Source organism: Microtus oregoni, unplaced genomic scaffold (genome assembly GCF_018167655.1).
Source record: "Microtus oregoni isolate MIOR12 unplaced genomic scaffold, Mior012 000026F_ref0000081, whole genome shotgun sequence".
Classification (NCBI taxonomy): Eukaryota; Metazoa; Chordata; class Mammalia; order Rodentia; family Cricetidae; genus Microtus; species Microtus oregoni.
In genome coordinates, this window is record NW_024543085.1 from 2,642,138 (window position 1) to 2,649,774 (window position 7,637).

Genomic DNA, 7,637 nt, shown 5'->3' on the forward strand with positions numbered 1-7,637 from the left:
ACATTTGGGGGCAGAAAGCAGGGTGAATGTGGGGACTGAAGGGCACGAAGAGAGGTTGGGGTTGGGTGTGGCTTTGGAATGGGGACGGTGCATAAAGAATACCAATCACATAACTCATTATCAATTATATGCCTAGAACACCCAAGGGATCAGCTGAATTCCTGCTGAAAAATATTAGCAGATGTGATAAGGCCAACAATTAATAGTGACTTTCATCATCATAAAACATTATTAAATGGAATACTTGAAATGAATTAGAGTGGAGATGGAGGGACACTGAGGAGAGTTGGGGAGAGTAATGAAGTAAAGAGAGAAGATCAGGGGGCTGGAGAGATGGCTCAGAGGTTAAGAGCACTGCCTGCTCTTCCTAAAGGTCCTGAGTTCAATTCCCAGCAACCACATGGTGGCTCACAACCATCTGTAATGGGGTCTGGTGCCGTCTTCTGGCCTGCAGGCATATACACAGACAGAATATTGTATACATAATAAATAAATAAATATTAAAAAAACCCACAAAAGATAAAAACAAATATTAAAAATAAAAAAATAAAAAAAAAGAGAGAGAGAAGATTAGGAATGGGATGAATTGAGGAGAGGATTGTTATGTTTTAAAAAAATGTCAATCACACAACCCAGGGTCAAGATAACCAGAATGCCCAAGGATGTTACCTGATTTTACATTATCATGTAAGAAACAATACCATGAATAGTAAAGAAATCAGTTTCTCCTATGACATAATAAATCTTATCTTTAGTATCAACACTGGAATAGTTGAGGCTTATTTATTAGAGTAAGGAGGAGAGTATAATAGGGAGAAAGGAGGGGAGGGAGAAGAGAGAAGGGTGGGGAAAGTGAGAGGTGGGACTGGATGTGACATTGAGATGCGAGGGTATCTAAGGAACACATCAATCACAGTCCAGATCAATTGTATATTCACAGCCTCCAAGACAATAAGTATACTGCAGTTGCAGGCTATTAACATATTAATAATTAAGTCATCAATAATGACTTCATTGATTATACATATTTAATATTAATTAATATATTTTAAAGTTATCAATAAGTGGAAGAGTGAAAGAGAGAAAACAGTGTAGGGGTAGGAAAAAGAGAATTGGAAAGGTGGACAGTGGGAAAGGAGAGGATGAGGATGCATAACAAATGTCAATCACACAACTAAGGACCAATGACAGTCAACCTACTACACCAAAAAGCAACATACAATAATAAATATATTAATAATAGTATCTTTAATGAGTTAATAAATCTATTTTAGTATCAATTTTCTTTGAATGCTTCAGCTTTATCAGTAGGAGTAAAGGGAAGTAGGACAGTAGAGAATGTGATGGGGAGGGTAGATGGGCATAAAGGGCGGAGGGATGGAGGGGGTACCAAGGGATGAGTCTGAGAGGGGACTGATATATAAAGAAGATATCAGTCACACACAGTGCAGTACCAATCATGTACCCAGAATGCCCCAGAAAATAAATTAACATATTCCAACTGCAAAATATTAACATATGGAATAATAAACCTAGCAACAAATGTCAGTGATGTAAGAAAAGACAGCTTTCCACCCTTTTTTTTTATTAAAAAAATACTTTTCATTTTACATACCAGCCCCATTTCTTCCTCCCTCCCCTCCCCTCCCCTCTCCCATCTCTCTTCCCCTTCCCATCCCCCATCCACTCCTCGGAGAGGGTAAGGCCTTGCTTGGGGAATCAACAAGATCTGGCAGGGCCAAGCCACTCCCCCCTGTATCAGGGTTGATCATGGCATCCCACCATAGGGAATGGGCTTCAAAAAGCCAGCTCGTGTACCTGGCATAGGTCCTGGTGCCACTACCAGAACCCCCTCCCCATAGATCATGCCACATAACTGTCACCCATATTCAGAGGATTTAGTTCTGTCCCGTGCAGCTGGCAGTCCATTGTCCATGATCTCCTCACTAGCTCAGGTCAGCTGTCATCATGTTCTTGACCTCTTTGTTCATATGATCCTTCCTCCCTCTTCAACTAAAGTCCAGGAGCTCATCCCAGGGCTTGACTGTGGGGAAACAATAGCTTTTAATATAAGTATTACATAAAATTATGGATCTTTTCATTGGAGAAACAAGTAGTGGGGGTGTCACAAGAAGATAGGGTGGGGGAGACAAGAGTGAATGCGGAATAGGGTAATGTATAAAGGGTCCATCAACCATACACAGTAAAACACTCAGGATCCTCCAGGATAGCTAATATATTACAGTGACAAAAAAATAAACAGGGACTGGAGAGGTGGTGCAGAGGATACAGACTACTCTGCAAGCTTGAAGATGTAAGTTCAGATCCCTGGAATATATGTGCCCAGACTCACACACAAAGGCATCTCACACATACACATCCGAGGTTTTTGTATAAAGTTATATAAAAAAATTTGTATTTGATATAAATATTTTTAAAGCATTAAGTTGAAAGGGAAGGGTAACAGGGAGTGTAGGCAGTGAGGGGTAAGTGAATGTAAGCAAAAGGGGTGGGGCATGGGAGAAGAGAGTGAGTGAGTGGGCGGAAGGAGCATAAGATGAGGTTAGTTATAAACCCACCAATCACACAACCTATACACACTAGCCGCCAAACTTTAACATAAAAATTAAAGCTACACGTGATGTGGGAGTGTCATATATCAATCTGTTGATTTCATTGGTTAACCAGTAAAGAAACTGCTTGGCCCTGTGGGTGGAGTAAACAGAACAAAATGCTGGGAGGAAGAGGAAGTGAGGTCAGACTTGACAGCTCTCCTCTCGGGAGCAGACGCCTGAGAGAGATGCCATGCCCCGCTCCCAGCATGAAGCTCCGACCCAGGATGGACTAGGCTAGAATCTTCCCGGTAAGACCGGTTCTCACAGATTATTAGAGATGGGTTGATCGGGATGTGAGAATTAGCCTGTAAGTGCTAGAGCTAAAGGGCCAAGCATAAGCTAGCCGAGCAGGCAGCCGGGGTGCTGGGAACGCAGCCCCGCTGCTCTTATTACTACATACCTGTGACTCTTAATAACGTAATCAAACAAAATTCATTTAGAAATGCCAATTTTGCTTGAGAATTTTAAGATTTATCAGTAGAGTTTAAGAAAATCAGCCAGTAAGTACAAGGATCATGGAAAGTAGGAAGCAGAGGAGGCTAGGGAGTATACAGAAATGGGCAGAGTAAGGAGAGTGAGGAACTGGGGTGAGCTTGGAATTGTGGTGATGTGATAAGGTCAATTGCAACCCAGTATAGACCCCATCGCCAGCCTGTCCCCAATAACTTGACTGATTTATTCTAGCTTTCAAACTGTAACACATAAAGTAAGTCAACATTAATAGTGACTCTAGACATAGATCAAGCTTCATTTTTAGTTCAAAGTTTGCTTAGAATACTTCAGATTTGAGAACAATTGAGAGAGTGAGACAGTGAGAAGAAAATAGAAGGTGAGGAGATAGAAGAAGCCATCAGTGGGTGCAATGGGGATGGGGAGGTAGTATAAAGAAGACACCTGTCTTAGTTAGGGATTCTGTTGCTGTGCAGAGTCACCATGACCATGGCAACTCTTATTAAAGGAAAAACATTTAATTGGGGCTGGCTTACAGGTCAGAGGTTTAGTCCATTATCGTCATGGCAGGAATCGTGGTAGCATGCGGGCAGACATGGTAGTAGAGAGGTAAAGTTCTGCATCTGGAACCTCAGGCAGCAGGAAGATACAGTGAGGCAGTAGGCCTAACTTGAGCTTCTAAAACCTCAAAACCCACCTTCAGTGGCACACTCTCTCCAACAAGGCCACACCTCCTTCCACAAGACCACACCTCCTAATAGTGCCATTCCCTATGAGCCAAGTGGTTGTTTTCATTCAAACTACCATGTGGTAGACATTCTTCTCATTGGTCTCCATAGGCTTATAGCTCTATCATAATGCAAAATGCTTCCAGCACAAATTTAAAGTCCCCATAGTCTATCACAGTCTCAACGATGTTTAAAAATCCAAAGCCGCTTCTAAGATTCATTCAGTAGTTTCTTAACTATAATTGTAAGGATTTACAGTGCAGGTGACCCTGCTGGTATGGGGGACCACAGGCCGGTAAGGGACAGACAGATATACCATGAAGAGAGAGCTTGTGCATGGAGAGTTTATTTAGTGGGGATTGGGAAGATATAAGGGTAGGGGAGATATAGGAGAAAGAGAGAAATAGATGGAGAAAGAAGAGAGAGAGGTGGGAGGCAGGTAGGCTTGCCTCAGTGAGCAGAGGGAGACTGGAAGTGGGCAGAGCTTGTCTCTTAAGAGGACAGAGTACCCAGGTGACAGGGCATCACACTGGCATTTAAATGTTTAGTTACTAAAAGACTTCCCATACCAGAGAGATATGTTGTCTCTTTATCTGACTATCTCTTTGTTAAAGCAAACAGGGCATTTAAAGGGAGAAAGACAAAAAGAAAGTTGCAGTTTTTTAGCAGGTGGTAGAGAACAGATTCAGCTACAGGCAGAGCAGGCAGTTGGCTGGGGTCCCAGTGAGCCTGGAGAGCTGCTGGCAGCTGTGGCCATAGTTAGGTCATCTGATCTGACATTATTTAAGATAGTGGCGGTCATGTGATTGCCCATAGCAAAGATGGCGCTAAGGTCATCTGGTCTGCCATCCTTGCCTTTAGTCAAAATGGTGGCCATCATGTAGAGCAAAGCATGGAGAAGCTGTGGGAATTTTAAATATATAGGAATAACAAGAGGGACATATAGGATATATAAAACATACATTTAGAACAGAATCACTTTTCACATTCATTCACACATTCTTTCATACACAAAATAAACAGAAAAATTCTTCAGCATTGCCAGGACAGGTAGACAGATTCCATCTCAGACAGGCTTAGCCATGGTGGAAGGTGGAACGATGGAAGGAAGAGTGGATATGCAGGAGATGCTGGTGAGGTAGAGTTTAGCATGGCTTCATGTATAGAAACTTTCCCATCTACCTGTTTGCTGACAGAAATTAGAAAGCTCTCATGTTGAGGTCTGCCATTAGGCGACCACTTTAGGTTGTTATCTAAGGGGTACTTAAGCCATTTCCCATAGCTGAGGTTAAAAGAGAGAAAATAAATGAGACCCAATGGCCAACTTATCTGCAAAAGTCCTTAGACAGAGGGAGGTTTGGGCCACTCTAAGGTGCAGGGGTTGGAGATCAGGGCAGAGTAGCCCAAAGGACAACACTCAGAGATGAGAAACAAGATCCCAGTCCTCAGCCCTGAGGAACTGCCAGAGGTGAATGTCAGCCAAAGCTAACCTGGAAGAAGGAACCTTACCATCTGTGGCCAGTGTTGTATGCAGCAATGCAGTGAAAAGGGAGTTGGAAAATGGTCCATGTCCAGGATCCCCGCATGGCTCAGCCTGTCTGCCTGAAAGACCTCTGGAGCAGGGAGACTCTTATTCAAGTCTCAGGATAACACGAACCCCCAGGAACTCACGAGAGACTGTCCTTGATGCAATCACACAAGGTTTATTGACAGGACAGGAACCAGTGCACTGGGGCCGAAACTCATTTCCCACGCAGCGGTAGAGAGTTCAACCCCAGTAGCTGGGAGAAGGGGTATTTAAGGGAAGAAATCATAAAATCCCAAAAGTACCAGTGATCATTGAAAATTTTCAAAAATACCAGTGATAATCACAAGGGGGTAACTCCCTGTTTCTCAAGATTATTCTCAAGATTATAATCTAACTTTATCTTCAGCTAGTTCCTGAAACACAGTCACTGAAATGGCTAATCTAGATTTTTGATTCTTCTTTCCCTGATTAGATTTTTGGCTCTATTTTTTTTTTCTGCTAGAGAGGTCTGGATTTATCTAGGTCTTTCATCTCTCCACTTCTTCTAGTACCTAGTTCTATTCATAGAACTAGATTTCAGTATCTTCTTGATCTTGTAAAGCGCAATATTGGTGGTGTAACATCAAAATCTGAACAGCACTTATTCCGTCTCTAATGAAGGTAATTAGCTTTAATTCATTAAAGCACTGAGGGGCCTGTATTAGGGCAGCTACCCCGAGGCCCAGGATTACTGCTAATATCAGAGAAATAGGTTCTCATCCAAAGAGAGTTGTGTGCTTGTCAAACTCGTCTTCAAGCATGTTAGCTGGATGATAAAAGACCCTAGGTACCAGTTGGACAAGCACACAGTAATCTTTGGTGTCATTAGAAACCGATGTCGACATGCAAGGTGTCAGGCCTGTATTACAAACCCACCATTTATCTAAACCAGGAACCAAGTACCTGGTGTCAGGAGTCTTAGGGCTCTTAAGAGTCTCATTACATAACCTCGGTAAGAGTCAGCCTATGATTAGTCCCCCAAACACAAGCCTCCTGACTGGTAGTATTGTTAAAAGCCCTGGATACTGCAATTTGGGTAGTTCAGGAGCTTGCTTCACGTGGGAGGTGTGGATCCAGGCAGAGATGCATACTTCTTTCAGTTGTTCCCAGATCTGGTGTCTCACCATTTCAGGGGCCTTTAGGTGGGCAAATAAAGGTCTAGAAAGAATAGCATTGGAATTATACACTCTACCCGGCTCAGTGAGCGGTGGCCGTTCTCCACATAAGATCTCATAAGGGGTGAGTTTAAATCGCCCTGGGGAGATCCGAACCTGGAATAGGGTAAAGGGAAGGAGGGCTGTCCAATCATTCCCACCAATCTCAAGGGCCAATTTTATCAGGGTCTCTTTTAGGGTTCTATTCATCCTTTCTACCTGACCTGAGCTCCGGGGTCAGTAAGCACAATGTAATTTCCAATTGATCCCCAGTTGGGTAGCCAGTCCCTGACTTACCTGGGCAACAAAGGCAGGTTCATTATCAGACCCGATTACTCTGAGTATCCAAAACCTCAGGAAGATTTCTTCTATGATCTTAGCCACCACATTGGCTGTCTCTGTCCTGGTAGGAAAAGCTTCTACCCAGACTGAAAAAGTATCTATAAAAACTAATAAGTACTTGTTACCATATCCTGCTGGCTTTATTTCTGTAAAATCTTCCTCCCAGTAGGCCCCAGGCCAGTTGCCCCTGAGCCTCTTCCCAGGATTATATATGGAGTGTCCTGCATTAGTCATAGCATAGGCCTTGCAGCTTTGACTACTTCTTCTGCCAAGTCAGAGAGTCCTATAACATAATAGTTGGAGGACCTAACCACATTTTAGTTTCTTGGCCCCCAGGTGGGTTGGGTAATGTAAGTTGGTAACATACTTGTGCCCTTCTTTTTGTGGGAGGACTAGTTTTCCTCCTTCTGTCCCTACTGCTCCATATGGGGTTTTCTTTACCAGTCCTAATTTTCCCATAACTTGATAGTCCTTGGGGGTGTACCTAAAGTTGGTTTCACTGATGCCATAATAATCTTTAGGCTCTTTGACTGCCAGGATCATTGCTCCCTGAGCCGCCTGTTTAGCGGTTAGGTCTGCCATTTGATTTCCTTTAGCCACAACATCTCGAGCTTTTTGGTGTCCTGGACAGTGTGTGATGGCTACCTTCCTTCCTTGGCAAATGTATGGCCTCGAGGAGGCTCAAAAAAAAATTTTTTTTTTTAAATTTTTTATGTCTTTTCCTGCAGATGTTAACAGTCCTCTTTGTCTGTATATTGCCCCGTGTATATGGGCAGTGGCA